The sequence below is a fragment of the Callithrix jacchus genome, chromosome 1, assembly GCF_049354715.1.
Source record: "Callithrix jacchus isolate 240 chromosome 1, calJac240_pri, whole genome shotgun sequence".
In the NCBI taxonomy this organism is placed as follows: domain Eukaryota; kingdom Metazoa; phylum Chordata; class Mammalia; order Primates; family Cebidae; genus Callithrix; species Callithrix jacchus.
Window position 1 is genome coordinate 45,386,997 of NC_133502.1, and position 18,767 is coordinate 45,405,763.

Consider the following 18,767-nt stretch of genomic DNA (forward strand, 5'->3'; position numbering starts at 1 on the left):
AAATATATCAGTGGGAAAACTTTGAGTTTAAATTAATTTAGATATAATGAAATGCTACTGGGATATGTGATGAGCAGTGCTACAGGCATTCGAGATAAAGTTAGGTTCAAAACCACTGGCTGGGATTGATGGCTTATACCTGTAATCCTAGCACTTTTGGAGGCCGAGGCAGGCAGATCATGAGGTCAAGAGATGGAGACCATCCTGGCTAAGATGGTGAAAACCCATCCCTACTAAAAATACAAAAACTAGCTGGGCATGGTGGTGCGTGCCTGTAGTTCCAGCTACTCAGGAGGCTGGGGCAGCAGAATCCCTTGAATCTGGAAGGTGGAGATTGCAGTGAATCGAGATCCTGCCACTGCACTCCAGGCTGGCAAAGAGCAAGACTCTGTTCAAAAAATAAAAATAAATATTAAAAAGGAGAGCAAGATTCTATCTCAAAAACAAAACAAAACAAAAATATAAACAAGCAAATAAAAAACACTGTTAATATAGTAATTAAGTCATTGCTCAAGAATGATTCTGAAACAGTGAGTGTCAAGGCAAAATGTAGAGGCCTGAACAATACCTATGGCAGTTAGCGGGTTAAAGATTAGAAGTAGGAAGAAAAGTCAATGAAATCAGATGTAAGCTGAGATAAGAAGTCTGCACTGTGTTAGCTAAAAAATAGAGTTAAAAAAGGAATGGGGGTTAACAATGTCAAACACCATAATAAATTGAATTGGAACTTACACAAGTTTAATAGATTTGGAGGGAAATAAATTTGTAGTGACCTCAATAAGAGATTTTCCAAAGTGTTTGCATGAATATACTTCTTTATGCATGTTTTAATCCTGCTTCTCTAGCATTAACAAAACTAAATATATACTTACAAAAAATATTAATTTCGGTAATACATTACATCCCTCTTCTAAAATTTAATTCATAATTTATGTCACCAAATCTAAATGCAGTGTCAACTTTTCTGCACTTTTCTTACTGAGTTATCAGTATTTGGTATGTTATAGTTGATAGAGAAGATATTGTATAATTATTTAAAATTGAATAATATAGGTTATACAATATTTTGCTCTATTGAGATGCGCCCTTGTTGCAAATATACAGACATTTTATTGTAAGATTAAGCTGATTAACTTTATGATAATACTTCATATGCATAGGGAAGATATTTATCCTCTAGTTTATTTTCATATAATGGTTTAGTTATCTAGTTTGTATCATATAATGTTTTAATTAGTACTTTTCATAAAACTGATTATTTGACACTGATTAATTGGTATGTAATATTTAAAGATATCTGTCATAGTCATTTTGTGAAACTCTAAGATTATAAAAAGTTGATGTTTTAGTTGCTAACTACCCAAAATAAATGCATAAGGTACTGAGAACTTTAGATATGTCTAGCATGCTACCATTCTCAGAATTAACTTTTTTAGGTGATACTATTTTTTATTGACTCATTCATTCAATGAGTATTTAATAAATGCTTATGACATATCAGACAGTATTTTACACATGGAGGATGCAGTTCAATCAGCGAACAATACAGACCAAAATCCCTGCCTTCAGAGAGCTTACATTTTCATTGTTTAAAAGAAACCATATCTCCAAAGGCTGTGCTCTGGGACAATAACAAAACAAAAACAAAAGAATAAAAATCAGAAAAAATTAATACATAAGGAAAGAATATCAAGTTTCATATTGTTTTATAACTTTTTTATAATTAAAACAATTTGCATTTATTCAGGCAGTTATTTATTAACCTTGTTTCCACCTTTGATGTATACATTTGTTAATTCTTTTCTACAGTTTTTTTTTTTTAATTATTATACTTTAAGTTCTGGAGTACATTTGCAGATATTGGAGGATTGTTGCCTAGGTATACACATGCCATGGTGGTCTTCTGCCTACACCCCCCATCACCTACATCAGGCATTTCTTCCAATATTATCCCTCCCCAAACTCCCCACTCACCACTGTTCCTCCCCTAGCCCCCCTCCTGCCAACAGATCCCAGTGTGTGATGTTCCTGTTCCTGTGTCCATGTGTCCTCATTGATCAACACCCACCTACTAGTAAGAACATGCAGTGTTTGGTTTTCTGTTCTTCTGTCAGTTTGCTGAGAATGATGGTTTCCAGATTCATCCATGTCCCTACAAAGGATATGAACTCATCTTTTTTATGGCTGTATAGTATTCCATAATGTACATGTGCCACATTTTCGTTATCCAATCTATCATTGATGGGCATTTGGTTGACTACAGGTCTTTGCTATTGTAAACAGTGCCACAATGAGCATAGGTGTGCTAGTGGCTTTATAAAAGAACAATTTATAATCCTTTGGGTATATACACAGTAAAGGGATTGCTGGGTCAAATGGTATTTCTGTTTCTAGATCCTTGAGGAATCTCCACACTGTATCCCACAATGGTTGAACTAATTTACACTCCCACCAACAATGTAATGGTGTTCCTATTTCTCAATGTGGTTTTGATTTGCATTTATCTAATAACCAGTGATGATGAGCATTTTTTCACATGATTGATGGCTGCATAAATATCTTCTTTTGAAAAGTGTCTGTTCATATTATTTGCCCACTTTTCCATTGGGTTGTTTGGTTTTTTTTTCTTGTAAATCTGCTTTAGTTCTTTGTAGATTTGGGATATTAGCTCTTTGTCAGATGGATAGCTTGCAAAAATTTTCTCCCATTCTGTTGGCTGCCAGTTCTCTCTAATGATTCTTTTGCTATGCAGAAGCTTTTAAGTTTAATTAGATCCCATTTGTTTATTTTGGCTTTTGTTGCCATTTCTTTTGGTGTTTTAGTCATGAAGTCATTGCCTATGCCTATGTCCTGAATGGTATTGCCTAGGTTTACTTCTAGTATTTTCATGGTGTTAGGCCTTATGTTTAAATCTGTAATCTATCTGGAATTAATTTTGAGTAAGGTGAAAGGAAGGGGTTTAGTTTCAGTTTTTGCACATGGCTAACCAGTTTTCCTGGCACAATTTATTAAATAGGGAGTCCTTTCGCCATTGCTTGTTTTTGTCAGGTTTGTCAAATATCAGATGGATGTAGATGTGTGGCATTCCCTCTGAGGCCTCTGTTTTGTTCCATTGGTCTATATCTCTGTTTTGGTACCAGTACCATGCTGTTTTGATTACTGTCGCCTTGTAGTATAGTTTGAAGTCAGGTAACATGATGCCTCCAGCTTTGTTCTTTTTCTTAGCATCTTCTTGGCTATGTGGGCTTGTTTTTGGTTACATATGAAGTTTAAGGTAGTTTTTTCCAGTTCTGTGAAGAAGATAAGTGGTAGCTTGATGGGGATAGCATTGAATCTGCAAATTACTTTGGGCAGTATGACCATTTTCACAATACTGATTCTTCCTAACCATGAGCATGTTATGTTTTTCCATCTGTTTGTGTCCTTTCGTATTTCATTGAGCAGTGGTTTGTGTTTCTCCTTGAAGAGGTCCTTAACAGCCTTTGTTAGTTGTATTCCTAGGTATTTTATTCTCTTTGTAGCAATTGTGAATGGGAATTCACTCATGATTTGGCTGTCTTTAAGTCTGTTATTGGTATATAGAAATGCTTGTGATTTCTGCACATTGATTTTTGTATCCTGAGACTTTGCTGAAGTTGCTCATCTTAAGGAGATTTGAGGCTGAGATGATTTGGTCTTCTAAATATACAATCATGCCATCTGCAAATAGAGACATTTGACTTCCTCTTTTCCTAATTAAATAATTTTATTTCTTCTTTTGGCCTTATTGCTCTGTCTAGAACTTGCAATACAATGTCGAATAGCAATGGTGAAAGAGGAAACCCTTTTCTAGTGCCTGTTTTCAAAGGGAATGCTTCCAGTTTTTCCACATTCTATTTGATATTGGCTGTGAATTTGTCATAAACAGCTGTTATTATTTTGAGATACATTCCATCAATACCTAGTTTATTGAGAGTTTTTAACATAAAGGGCTGTTAAATTTTGTCGAAGGCCTTCTCTGCATCTATTGAGATTATCATCTTGATTTTGTTTTTGGTTCTGTTTATGTGATTTATTACCTTTATATATTTGCCTATGTTGTACCACCTTGCGTATGTTGTACTGGGATGAAGCCTATTTGATCATGATGAATAAGCTTTTTGATGTGCTCATGCATTCAGTTTGCTAGTATTTTATTGAAGATTTTTGCATTAATGTTCATCATGGATACTGGCCTGAAGTTTTCTTTTTCAATTGTGTCTCTGCCTGGTTTTGGTATTAGGATGATGTTGGTCTCATAAAATGAGTTAGAAAGGAGCCCCTGTTTTTGAATTGTTTGGAATAGTTTCAGAAGGAATGATACCAACTCCTCTTTGTATGTCTGGTTGAATTTGACTTTGAACCCCTATGGACCTGGACTTTTTTGGGGGTATAGGCTATCAATTGCTGCCTCAAATTGAGACCTTGTTATTGGTCTATTCAGGGATTCACCTTCTTCTTGGTTTCGTTTTTGGAGGGTGTAAGTGTCCAGGAATGTATCCATTTCTTCTAGATTTACTGGTTTATGTGCATAGAGTTGTTTGTAGTAATCTCTGATGGTAGTTTGTATTTCTGTGGAATTCTTGGTGATATCCCGTTTATAATTTTGTATTGCATTTATTTGATTCTTCTCTCTGTTTTTTGTGAGTCTGGCTAGCAGTCTGTCTATTTTGTTGACTTTTTCAAAAAACCAACTCCTGGGTTTATTAATTTTTTGAAGGGTTTTTTTGTGTCTCTATCTCCTTCAGTTCTTCTCTAATCTTAGTTATTTCTTGTCTTCTGCTAGCTTTTGAATTTGTTTGTTCTTGCTCCTCTAGCTCTTTCAGTTTTGATGATAGGGTGTTTAGTATTAATATTAATAAAATATTTTAAACCATGAATCTTGTGAGGCATTTATAAAATGCATCAATTACATAGTTAAGGCATGTATTATAGTTAAAAGAATGTCTTTTGTGTTTAAGTTAAATTTTTCCATGCCCTTCCATTTATCTTATATATAAGATAAATTATATAGCAGATGAAACTTTAAAATAAATAAATGAAAAAAATTCTACTGAATAGAAAATTATAAAAAGTTTTAGATAACTATTTTCTGTATTGATCAAACTACCTTTCTTTTCTTTTATTTTACAGTGTTCTTAGGAAAAAAGTGCGTTCAAAGTTCTGGTTGTTTACTTACAGATGTAGATGTAAGCATCACTATAATTTTTTTGACAAATCCTCAATTGTTTTGAGCACTTTTTAAATTTCTGAAACAAAAGGTATTCTAGGCTGATTTTATGCTTGCCTTGCTCCTTTCTGCAATCTGTCCTTTTCCTAAGGAATCTTTGACAGTTATGTCTATGTTTACATATACATTAACACAAATACAAATTTATATATTTTATGTTTAAAACAAATAATTTATATCAATACCTTCAATTTCAATCCAATTTTATAGTTTTGATATTTTAAGTCTTCTTCCTTTCCATACAGGCACACCTTGAAGGTATTACAGGTTGGATTCTATACTACTGAGATGAAGTGAATATCACAATTAAGCCAGTCATCAAAATTTTTTGTTTCTTAGTAAATATGACAGTTCTATTTATACAATACCATAGTCTAATAAGTGTATAATAGTGTTACATCATCATGTATGTATGTATACATACAGTTATTTAAAAATACTTTATTGCTAAAAAATGCTAACAGTCATCTTAACCTTCAGGGAGTGTTAATCTTTTTGCTAGTGATGAGTCTTAACTTTCTGTTGATGCCTGCTGATTGATCAGGGTGGTGGTTGCAGAAGGTTGGGGTATCTGTGGCAATTTTGCAAATAGGATGATAATGAAATGCATAGCATTATTTGATTCTCCTTTCACAAATTTTTTTTTGTAGAAGGGGATGCTGTTTGATAGCATTCTACCCACAATAGAACTTCTTTCAAAATTGGAATCAACATTCTCTTCAACCATACTGCAGCTTCGTCCATTGTTTCTGTAATACATATGTATATATTTGATTCAGAGTCTTGCTTTGTAGCCCCAGGCTGGAGTGCAGTGGTGAAATCTTGGCTCACTGCAAACTCCATTTCCCAGGTTCAAGTGGTTCTTATGCCTCAGCCACCCAAGTAGCAGGAATTACAGGTACGTGGCACCACAACCATCTAGTTTTTGTATTTTTAGAAAAGACAGGGATTTGCCATCTTTGCCAGGCTGTCCTTGAACTCCTGGCCTCATGATCCACTAGCCACCTCTCAAAGTAAGCCACCATGCCCTGCCAGTTTGTGTAATATTCTAAATTCTTTCTTGTCATTTCAATGATGTCACAGCATTTTTGTCGGGAGTACATACCATCACAAGAATCACTTTTTTTGCTCATCCTTAAGAAGCAACTCTTCATCCATTCAAACTAGATCATGAGATTGCAGCAGTTCAGTAACATCTTCAGACTCCACTTTTAATTCTAGTTCATAGGCTAGAGGATACTTCCAGTGAGGTTACTTCCTCCACTGATATCTTGAACTCTTCAAAGTCATCCATGAGGGTTGGAATCTTCTTTTATTGCAAACTCCTAGTTGAAATTTTTACTTTGTCCTATGACTTATGAATTTACTTAATGATATATAGGAGAATAAAACTTTCCAGAAAGTTTTAAACTTACTTTGCCAGATGCCTCAAAGGAATCACTATTTACAGCATCTAGAGACTTATTTTCAAAGAACTATAAATAAAACTAACATTCTGTTCAGCAATCTGACTACTGAGTGTCAACCCAAAGGAAAAGCAATCAATATATTGAAAAACCAGTGCTTATGTATTTATTGTACCACTATTCACAGTAGTAAATATATGGAATCAACCAAATTGTTCATTAATGGATGAGTAGATAAATAAAATATGATATAGATACACATGGAATACTGTTGATCCATAACAAAGAATGAAATACTATCATTTATGGTCACATGGATGGACTTAGAAGTCATTTTCTTAAGTGAAACAAGCCAGGCACAGAAAGACAAATATGGTTTGTCCTCACTAATAAGCAGTTGCTAAAAAAAAAAATGTGATTACATGGACATAGAGAGTAGAATAAGACAATGGCGATCCAAAAGAGTGAGGAGGTGGGAAGGAGAAGGATGCTAAAAAATTGCTTAATGGGTGCAATATACATTATTTAGAGGATGGAAACCCTTAAAGGCCTATCTTGATCATTATGTGATCTATGCATGTAATAAAATGGCCCATGTACCCCAAAATCTGTACAAATGAAAAGGAAAAAGCATGAAAATATATTTTTATATAATATGACTTGAAAGTCAAAACTGTTTCTTAATGGGATCCAGAATGGATGTGTTAGCAGGCCTAAAGACAACATTGATCTCCTTGTACATCTCTATCAGAACTCTTGAGTAGTAAGGCACATTGTCAATGAGCAGTAATATTTCGAAAATATTTCTTCTTTTTTTCTGAGCAGTAAGTCTCAACTGTGGGCTTAAAATACTCAGTAAGCCATCCATTCTGCAAAGATATATTGTCATCCAGACTTTACTGTTCCATTTCTAAAGCACTGACTGAATAGCCATAGCATAATTATTAAGTGCCCTGGAATTTTCAGAATGGTACCGAACATTGGCTTCAACTTAAACTCACCAGGTACATAGTCCTTAATAGTTAGTCCTTAGAAGCTTTGAAAGCAGCCATTGACTTCTCTATGAAAATCGTAGATGACATCTTTCTATATATGGTCAACATTCAAAATTTGTTGTTCAGTGTAGCCACTTTCATCAATGGTCATAGAAGCTGCAGCTTTTATTAGGTTGGTCAAAATTAATTGCAGTTTTTGACATTAAAATAATAGCAAAAAACAAAGTAACTTTTGCCCAAACCCACTTGCTGCTTCACTTTGCACTTTTAAGTTATGGAGAAGGCTTCTTTCCTTAAACTTGATAACCTAATTTCTGCCAATTTTGTACTTTTCTTCTGCATTTTCCTCACCTTTCTCCTCTCTCAAACTTCATGAAACCAAAGAGAACTAGGGCCTTGCTCCTGATTAGGTTTTGGCTTAAGAAAGATTGTGGCGAGTTTCATCCTCCATCCAGACCACTCATACTTTCTCCATATCAGAAATAAGTCTGTTTTGCTTTATATTATTTATGTGTTCACTAGAGTAGCACTTTTAATTTCCTTCAAGAACGTATTCTTTGCATTCACAACTTGACTAAGTGTTTAGCAAAAGAGGCCTACCTTTCAGTCTCATTCCACTTCTACATGTCTCCCTCACTAAGCTTAATCATTTCTAGCTTCTGATTTAAAGTGAGAGACATGCAACACTTCCATTCGCTTGGACACTTAGAGACCATTGCAGGGTTATTAATTGGCTAGTTTTAATACTGTGTCTCAGGGAAGACACAGTATGTTTTTCCATAGAGAAATCCATGGAGACAGGGAGAAATGAGGGGGTGGCCTGTTAGTGAAGCAGTCAGAATGCAAACAACACTTACTGAGTTTATTGTCTGATATGCCTATAGTTTATGACACCCCAAAACAAGGACAATTGTAACATCAAAGATCACTGATCAAAGATTATTATAACAGATGTAACAATAAAATATTTGAAATATTGCTAGAATTACCAAAATGCTCACACGGTGAGCATATGACGTTGGAAAAATGGTGCCGATGGAATTGCTAGATAATGAGTTTCTGTAAACCATTAATTATTTAAAACACTGCAATATCTGCAAAGCACAGTAAAGTGAAATGCAATAAAATGAAGTGTAATTGTATTTGTAATTCTGTTTTCCATCAGATAAACCAAATAATTATACCTTAAAGCCATCAAAAGGCTGTGAATTGATCAATAACAACCAAAACAAAGCAGAGAACAAATAATACCTAAGAACGAAAGGCCAGCTCCTTCCGAGCCTCTACATTTTTGTTGGGAAAGTATGGTATCTGTTAAATAATCAAATCTTACTGTAGATGGAAAAAGCAGATTGTAATCCATGGTTCAAACAAATTCAGTCAACAGAAATTTACCAAGAGATGACCCAGGTGTTTAACGTATTAGAAAAGGGAAAAAAGTAACAATCATAAATAATTCTAACTATTTACAGGAAAAGATAGATAACAATGAATAAAGCAATTGAGAATATAAAGACATTTGAGAAAATTCAAGTTATTAGAAATTACCTAAAGTAAAACAGCGAGTAAAAGAAAAATGGAGTATAAAATGAATTAAGATTGAACAATCTATGTAGCATTCTCAGTTGTTGAACCATATATTCAATTTGACTCCTAGAAAATGTCAGAGAGATAACTGGGTGAAAATATGGTAATTTTTTGCAGATAATTTTCAAAATTTGATTTAAAAAAATCCATCCACTGGTCCAGGAAGTTCAGAAAATTATATTTTCAGTGAATATTAAATCCCACTTATAGCTAAATAACTAAAACCCTAAGATCAAGAGAAAAATTTAAAAACAAAAATAAAGGGCGTATCACATCAGAAAAACAATAGTGAGAATGAAAGCTAGTTTTCTATTAAAAATAGGGTGGTCTGGGTATAGTGGCTCATGTCTGTAACCCCAATGCTTTGATAAGCTTGAGGCAGGTGGATTATTAAAGGCCAGGAGCTCAGGACAAATTGGGCAATATAACAAGAACATATCACTAAAAAAAAAAAATACACACACAAAAAAAATACTAGCTGGGCATGGTAGCACATGCTTGTGGCCCTAGCTGCTTGAGTAGCTGAGACAGAAGAATTTCATGAGCCCAGGAGTTTCAGGCACCAGTGAGTTATGATTGTGTCATTGGAATCCAGCCTTGGTGACAAAGCAAGACCATATTTTTAAAACAAGCAAACAAACTGACAAAAAAAAAAAAAAAACTACAACAGTGGTGCCTAATTGATAAAGAACTTCTATATTTCAAGTTCCAAAGAAACTCTCCCTAAAATCCTATATCATGTGTAAATAACTTTTTAAAAAAATTTTTTTATTGCATTTTAGGTTTGGAGGTACATGTGCAGAACATGCAAGATAGTTGCGTAGGTACATACATGGCAGTGTGATTTGCTGCCTTCCTCCAGTTCACCCACATCTGGTATTTCACCCCATGCTATCCCTCCCCAACTCCCCCCCGCACTGTCTCTCTCCTATTCCCCCTAATAGAGCCCAGTGTGTAGTGCTCCCCTCCCTGTGTCCATGTGTTCTCATTGTTCATCACCCGCCTATGAGTGAAAACATGCAGTATTTCATTTTCTGTTCTTGTGTCAGTTTGCTGAGAATGATGTTCTCCAGATTCATCCACGTCCCTACAAAGAACACGAACTCATCATTTTTGATTGCTGCATAATATTCCATGGTGTATATGTGCCACATTTTCCCAGTCCAGTCTATCATCAGTGGGCATTTGGGTTGTTCCAAGTCTTTGCTATTGTAAACAGTGCTGCAATGAACATTCGTGTTCATGTGTCCTTATAGTAGAACAATTTATAGTCATTTGGATATACACCCAGTAATGGGATTGCTGGGTCAAATGGAATTTCTATTTCTAGGTCCTTGAGGAATCACCACACTGTCTTCTACAATGGTTGAACTAATTTACACTTTCGCCAGCAGTTTAAAAGTGTTGCTATTTCTCCATATGCTCTGCAGCATCCACTATCTCCAAATTTTTTAATGATCACCATTCTAACTGGCGTGAGATGGTATCTCAATGTAGTTTTCATTTGCATTTCTCTAATGGCCAGTGATGATGAGCATTTTTTCATGTTTGTTGGCCTCATGTATGTCTTCTTTTGTAAAGTGTCTGTTCATATCCTTTGCCCATTTTTGAATGGGCTGTTTGTTTTATTCTTGTAAATCTGTTTGAGTTCTTTGTAAATTCTGGATATCAGCCCTTTGTCAGATGTGTAAACTGCAAAAATTTTTTTCCATTCTGTTGGTTGCCAATTCACTCTAGTGACTGTTCTTTTGCCGTGCAGAAGCTGTGGAGTTTGATTAGGTCCCATTTGTCTATTTTGGCTTTTGTTTCCAATGCTTTTGGGTGTTTTGGTCATGAAGTCCTTGCCTACTCCTATGTCCTGAATGGTTTTGCCTAGATTTCCTTCTAGGGTTTTCATGGTGCCAGGTCTTATGTTTAAGTCTTTAATCCATCTGGAGTTAATTTTAGTGTAAGGTGTCAGGAAGGGGTCCAGTTTCTGCTTTCTGGACATGGCTAGCCAGTTTTCCCAATACCATTTATTAAACAGAGAATCCTTTCCCCATTGCTTGTTTTTGACAGTTTTATAAAAGATTGTATGGTTGTAGATAAGTTGTGTTGCCTCCGATGCCTCTGTTCTGTTCCATTGGTCTATATCTGTGTTTTTGTACCAGTACTATGCTATTTTGATTACTGTAGCCTTGTAGTATAGTTAGAAGTTCGGTAGTGTGATGCCTCCTGCTGTGTTCTTTTTGCTTAGAATTGACTTGGCTATGTGGGCTCTCTTTTGGTTCTATATGAAGTTTAAGGTGGTTGTGTCCAGTTCCGTGAAGAAGGTCATTGGTAGCTTGATGGGGATTGCATTGAATCTGTAAATTACTTTGGGCAGTATAGCCATTTTCACAATATTCATTCTTCCTAACCATGAACATGGAATGTTTCTCCATCTGTTTGTGTCCTCTCTTATTTCATTGAGCAGTGGTTTGTAGTTCTCCTTGAAGAGGTCCCTTAACATTCCTTGTTAGTTGTATTCCCAGGTATTTTATTCTCTTTGTAGCAATTGTGAATGGCAGTTCATTCTCAATTTGGCTCTCTTTAAGTCTGTTATTGGTGTATAGGAATGCTTGTGGTTTTTGCACATTGATTTTTTTATCCTGAAACTTTGCTGAAGTTGCTTATCAGTGTCAGGAGTTTTTGGGCTAAAACGATGGGGTCTTCTAGATATACTATCATGTCATCTGAAAATAGAGACAATTTGGCTTCCAACTTTCCTATTTGAATACCCTTTATTTCTTTTTCTTGCCTGATTGCTCTGGCTAGAACTTCCAGTACTATATTGAATAGGAGTGGTGGGAGAGGGCCTCCTTGTCTAGTACCAGATTTCAAAGGAATGCTTCCAGTTTTTGCCCATTCAGTATGATATAGGCTGTTGGTTTGTCATAAGTAGCTTTATTATTTTGAGATATGTTCCATCAATACTGAGTTTATTGAGGGTTTTTAGCATAAAGGGCTGTTGAATTTTGTCAAAGGCCTTCTCTGCGTCAATTGAGATAATCATGTGGTTTTTGTTTTGGGTTCTGTTTATGTTATAAATTACATTTATAGACTTTCATATGTTGAACCAGCCTTGCATCCCGGGATGAATCCTACTTGATCATGGTGGATAAGCTTTTTGATGTGCTGTTGCAATTGGCTTGCCAGTATTTTATTGAAGATTTTTGCATCTATGTTCATCATGGATATTGGCCTGAAGTTTTCTTTTCTTGTTGAGTCTCTGCCGGGTTTTGGTATCATGATGATGTTGGTCTCATAGAATGATTTGGGAAGGATTTCCTCTTTTTCGATTATTTGGAATAGTTTCAGAAGTAATGGTACCAGTTCCTCTTTGTGTGTCTGGTAGAATTCAGTTGTGAACCCATCTGGACCTGAACTTTTTTTATGTGGTAGGCTGTTAATTGCTGCCTCAACTTTAGATCTTGTTATTGGTCTATTCATAGTTTTGACTTCTTTCTGGTTTAGGCTTATAAGGAGGCAAGTGTCCAGGAATTTATCCATTTCTTCCAGGTTTACTAGTTTATGTGCATAGAGTTGTTTGTAATATTCTCTGATGATGGTTTGAATTTCTGTTGAATCTGTGGTGATTTCCCTTTTATTGGTTTTTATTGCATCTATTTGGTTTTTCTCTCTTTTCTTTTTTATTAATCTGACTAGTGGTCTATGTTGTTGATCTTTTCAAGAAACCAGCTCTTGGATATATTAATTTTTTGAAGGGTTTTTCGTGTCTCTATCTCCTTCATTTCTGCTCTGATCTTAGTTATTTCTTGTCTTCTGCTTGGTTTTGAGTTTTTTTGGTCTTGCTCCTCTAGCTCTTTCAATTTTGACAATAAGGTGTCAATTTTGGATCTCTCCACTCTTTGCATATGGGCACTTATTGCTATATATTTTCCTTTAGAGACTGCTTTAAATGTGTTCCAGAGATTCTGGTATGTTGTGTCTTAGTTCTCATTGGTTTCGAAGAACTTCTTTATTTCTACCTTCATTTCATTGTCTATCCAGTTAACATTCAAGAGCCAGTTGTTCAGTTTCCATGAAGCTGTGTGATTCTGAGTTAGTTTCTGAATTCTGAGTTCTAAGTTGATTGCACTATGGTCTGACAGACTGTTTGTTATGATTTCTTTCCATTCTTTTGCATTTGATGAGGAGTGATTTACTTTCATTTATGTGGTCAATTTTAGAGTAGGTGTGATGTGGTGTTGAGAAGAATGTATATTCTGTGGATTTGGGGTGGAGAGTTTTGTAAATGTCTATCAGGTTTGCTTTTTCCAGGTCTGTGTTCAAGTCCTGGATATCCTTGTTAATTTTCTGTCTGGTTGATCTCTCTAATATTGACAGTGGATTGTCAAAGTCTCCCACTATTATTGTGTAGGAGTCTAAGTCTCTGTAAGTCATTAAGAATGCCTTATATATCTGGGTGCTCCTGTATTGGGTCCATCTATATTCAGAATCATTAGCTCTTCTTGTTTTATCGATCCTTTTACCATTATGTAATGTCCTTCTTTGTCTCTTTTGATCTTTGTTGCTTTAAAATCTATTTTATCAGAGACGAGAATTGCAACTCCTGCTTTTTTTTGCTCTCCATTTGCTTGGTAAATCTTCCTCCATTCCTTTATTTTGAGCCTTTGTGTATCCTTGCATGTGAGATGGGTTTCCTGGATACAGCACATTGATGTGTTTTGGCTTTTTATCCAATTTGCCAGTCTGTGTCTTTTGATTGGTGCATTTAGCCCATTTACATTTAGGATTAATATTGTTATGTGTGAACTTGATACTGCCATTTTGATGCTAGCTAGTTGTTTTGCTCATTAGTTGATGCAGATTCTTCATTTTGTTGGTGCTCTTTAGCATTTGGTATGTTTTTGGAGTGGCTGTTACCGGTTGTTTCTTTCTATGTGTAGTGCCTCTTTCAGGAGCTCTTGTAAAGCAGGCCTGGTGGTGACAAGATCTCTGAGTACTTGCTTGTTCGTGAAGGATTTTATTTTTCCTTCACTTATGAAGCTTAGTTTGGCTGGATATAAAATTCTGGGTTGAAAGTTCTTTTTTTTAAGGTGTTGAATATTGGCCCCCACTCTCTTCTGGCTTGTAGGGTTTCTGCTGATAGATCTTCTGTGAGTCTGATGGGCTTCCCTTTGGAGGTGACCCAACCTTTCTCTCTGGTTGCCCTAAGCATTTTCTCCTTCATTTCAACCCTTGTGAATCTGATAATTACGTGCCTTGGGGTTGCTCTTCTTGCAGAAAATATTTGTGGTGTTCTCTGTATTTCCTCGATTTGAATATTGGCCTGCTTTGCTATGTTGGGGAAGTTTTCCTGGATAGTATCCTAAAGAGCGTTTTCGAGTTTGGATTCATTCTCTTTGTCACATTCAGGTACACCTATCAAAAGTAGATTAGGTCTCTTCACATAGTCCCACATTTTTTCGAGACATTGTTCATTCCTTTTTGCACTTCTTTCTCTAATCTTGCCTTCTCATTTTATGTCATTGAGTTGATCTTTGACCTCTGATATCCTTTCTTCTGGTTGGTCAATTTGGCTGTTGAAACTTGTGCATGCTTCACAAAGTTCTTGTGTTGTGTTTTTCAGCTCCATCAATTCACTCATATTCCTCTCTAAGTTGTCCATTCTTGTTATGATTTCCTCAAATCTTTTTTCAAGGTTCTTAGTTTCTTTGCATTGAGTTAGAACATGTTCTTTTAGCTCACGGAAGTTTCTCATTACCCACCTTCTAAAGTCTGATTCCATCATTGCATCATACTCATTCTCCGTCCATCTTTCTTCCCTTGCTGGTGAGGAGTTGTGATCCCTTGTAGGAGGCGAGGTGTTCTGGTTTCAGTTGTTTTCCTCCTTTTTGCGCTGGTTTCTTCCCATCTTTGTGGATTTATCTACCTGTCGTCTGGGTAGTTGCTGATTTTCAGATTGGGTCTCTGAGTGGAAGTCCAGATTGTTGATGATGAAGTTTTCTCTGTTTCTTAGTTTTCGTGCTAACAGTCTGGCCCCTCTGCTTTAGGACTGCTGAGGTCCACTCCAGGCCCTGCTTGCCTGGGGGTCACCTGCAGCAGCTGCAGAACAGTAAAGGTTGCTACCAGTTTTTTCTTCTGCTATCTTTGTCCCAGAATGATGCCCACCAAATGTCAGTCTGATCAGTCCTCTGTGAGGTGACTGGATATATAGGGGTCAGGGAGCTCCCTGAGGAGACAGTCTGTTCTTTATAGGAACTCAAGTGCTGAGCTGTGAGCTCCGTTGTTCATTCAGAGCTGCTAGGTTGGTACATTTAAGTCTGCTGTAGCAGAACCCATAAACCCCTTTTTTCCCCAGGTGCTCTGTCCCGGGGAGTTAGGGCTTTATTTATGGGTATCCATTGTGTTGCTGTCTCTTTTGTTTTTTTTTTCTTTTCAGGGCTGTCCTGCCCAGCAAGGAGGCAGCGTAGTGACTGCATGCAGAGGCTTTGCTTAGCTGCTGTGGGTTCTGACCTGCTGCCATGTGTATTTCCTGCAGTCCTGTTTATATGGGTGTGGTTAGAACTGCCTCGGCAATGTTGGCCCACCTCTGTAATGGTGGACTCTCTTTGTTATGGTGGGTTGCCTCGGCAATGGCAGGCTGTGTCAGCAATGGCAGACTACCTCTGTAGGGGTGGAGTGCCTCAGTAATGGCAGACGCCCCTCCCCCACAGAGCTGGGCCATCCCAGTTTTAGCTGTGCTTGCTGTGAAACTCTCAACCCCGAGCATTTCCAATTGCTGTTTGTTTTTGTGGGCGTGGGACCTGCTGAGCCTAATCACTTGGCTCCCTGCCTCAGAGCCCCTTTATTTTAAGTTGAACGGTTGACTCTCTTCCAGGTGTTCCAGTCGCCTGCTGAACGGGTGCCAGGATCTGTGTGGTTTCCCATGTGGCAATCCACTGTGCCAGCTGAAACAATGTGGCTGCTTGGGAATCTCCTGGCCTGGCTTTATGTTTTATGTTTTAGTCCCATTTAAGCAGATGAGTGGGCTAATGTGCCTTCCCAGATCTCCAGTTTAACAGGGCAACCAGACCAGTGTATTTTGTATGGAGAGCCGCTGTGCTGCAGTGCCAGCTGAAACAGCTGCGCCAGCCAAAACAGCCGCACCGGCCAACACAGCTGCGCTGGTGACCCATGGGTCTCCTCCACCTGGGAATCTCCTGGTCTGCCACCTCTTTCTTCTCATGGACTGTTCATGACTCAGTGCTGAGGAGGGTTGGCTTAGTTAGATGTAAGGTATATAGTAGCCAATGTCTAGTCAAATCAGCAGTCTCTGTATTGGTTAGAAATATGTGCATCTATTAACCTTTGCCTCATGGGCTAATTTTCATCAGGAAATTCTCTCACTTCAACAAAATAGGGAGCTATTTTGTTATTTATAGCAACAAGTTTAACTCTTTGTCCACATGATGCCAGAGTGTCCTGGAGAACAATGAAGAACAATCCAGCTTGGTGGGGGCTGGGGCAGCCGCCATTGCAGAAACCTGCCAAACTTTCCTGAGTTGTAAATAACTTTTAAAAGATGCTATACATGCAGCTAAATAAAATTATCTTCAGATAAATGAAAGCTATGTAATATTTTTTGCCAACAGACTTAGAGTACAGGAAATAACTAAAGACATTTCTTCCAATATTGATACCAGAATAAAGTCCACATAAGAAATGAAGAACACCAAAAATGGTGAAAAAGGCAGTACATTTAAATACATTTTTTCTGTCACATGTATGTTCTTCTTTTAGATTCTTGACTGAGAAGAGGAGGTGTTTTATGTTGTGAATTTCTTACAGTATCCATGATGGTAGACTGTTACTGGTTAGTGTAATCTCCAGAAAAATTCAGCAGACATCCGTGCAGGGGCCAAATCTGCTGTGCAGCTTGTTTTTGTGTTGACCATAAGCTAAAATTTATTTTTCAATTTTCAACTGATTGAGTTTTTATTCTAAAGCAAAATATGCAACCGAGACTATGTATATAATTCTCAATATGTAAAATATTTACTATCTGGCCCTTTATGGAAAACAAAATTCTGGTTCCTGTCCCAGAGCAACCACTTTACACACACACACGTGTGTGCATACACACGTGAAAAACAATAAATGATATGAAATAATTACAATACAAAGATTAATTCAAAGAACAAATAGAACAAATTAAAAACAAGTATGAGTTGATACAATTAAACCCAAATGTAATTTCATGAACTACATACATTAGATATTTTAGAACCCATGTTGTGTGGTAGCTTCTACATGTTGTACCAGCTACTTAGGAGGCTGAGGCAGGTGGATTGCTTTAAGCCCTGGGGTTAAAGGCTGCAATGAGCTATGATATCCTAGACAACAGAATGAGATCCTGTCTCAAAAAAAAGTTGAAATTATAAATAAATAAATGTTAGCATCTCAATAAAGTGAAAAACACTTTAAGTTTTTCATGCAGAATTGGATATATAAATAAATAGAGCACTTGAATAAGTCTTGTGACTTAATAAATGATGGAAGCGATATTAGAAAAGCCTTCTTCAAAAACAGCCAAATGCAGATGGTTTTTCAGGTAATTTCTGGAATATCTTAAAGAAAAAAGTAGTTGCTTTTTCTAAAGATTATTACACAAAATTGAAGAGTTGTAACTTTCAGCTTATATTATGAGGCTACTATAATTTTAATTCAAAATCAAATCAGGAAAACAAAATAAAATAGAGATGTATTTATCTTATAATTACACTTGAAAATAATAATTTTATTCTATAAACATCATTCACAACATTATAAATTTTAATACTCAAATACTATAAAAAGTTTTTGCAAAACTAGAAAATAGAGGTTTTTCCAACGTAATAAATATTTTATATCAACTATATTCAGCAGGTGTCATATTGAAGAGAGAAATTTTAGATGCATTTCTTTAAATATAGAAAAAAGCAGAAAATGCCTGTGTGACAGAGGAACTGTTTAACACAGCACTGGAGGTGGTAGATGAGGTTGTGAGGAAAGGGAAAGAAGGGCAGTTAAACAGAATGAATAGGAAGAAGTCAAAAGAACTTCACTGCAGATAATATGGTCATTTACCTAAATGTAAAAAATGTAGCAGAATCAAAAGAATTAGTAAAAATAATTCACCAGCTGTGCCAGATAAAGGATGAATCTTTTTAATTTCTCGGTTAATAAATTCTAACAGACAAAAAAAATACAACAAAAATAGAATAAAAAATAGTATACACAATGCCAAAAAAGTGTAGCAATATAAGAATCAACCAAGATTACATATAGCAATTTTAGGGAAAACTTTAAGATAGAAAAGTAAGCAAAGTATTCTGAATACAGGGATAGATATTTTATACTTTCAAATGGAATGAATTTATATAAAAATATTCTAAATCTCCCCAAATAAAAAATTAATGCATTTTTAAATCAAAATGCTTTAGGAATTATGATTAAAACTTAAAAGGTGATTTTAACTTGAAGCCTAAAACTCTACTTATTAAAGAATAAAATTTTACTAATAGT

The 18,767-nt window shown here is 36.1% G+C and overlaps 1 protein-coding gene across 1 annotated transcript in view; it reads left to right on the forward strand.

The window, feature by feature from the left end:
• KLHL1 (kelch like family member 1) overlaps positions 1 to 18,767 on the forward strand; it is a 436,959-nt gene that overhangs the window by 142,819 nt on the left and 275,373 nt on the right. The window lies entirely within an intron of this gene.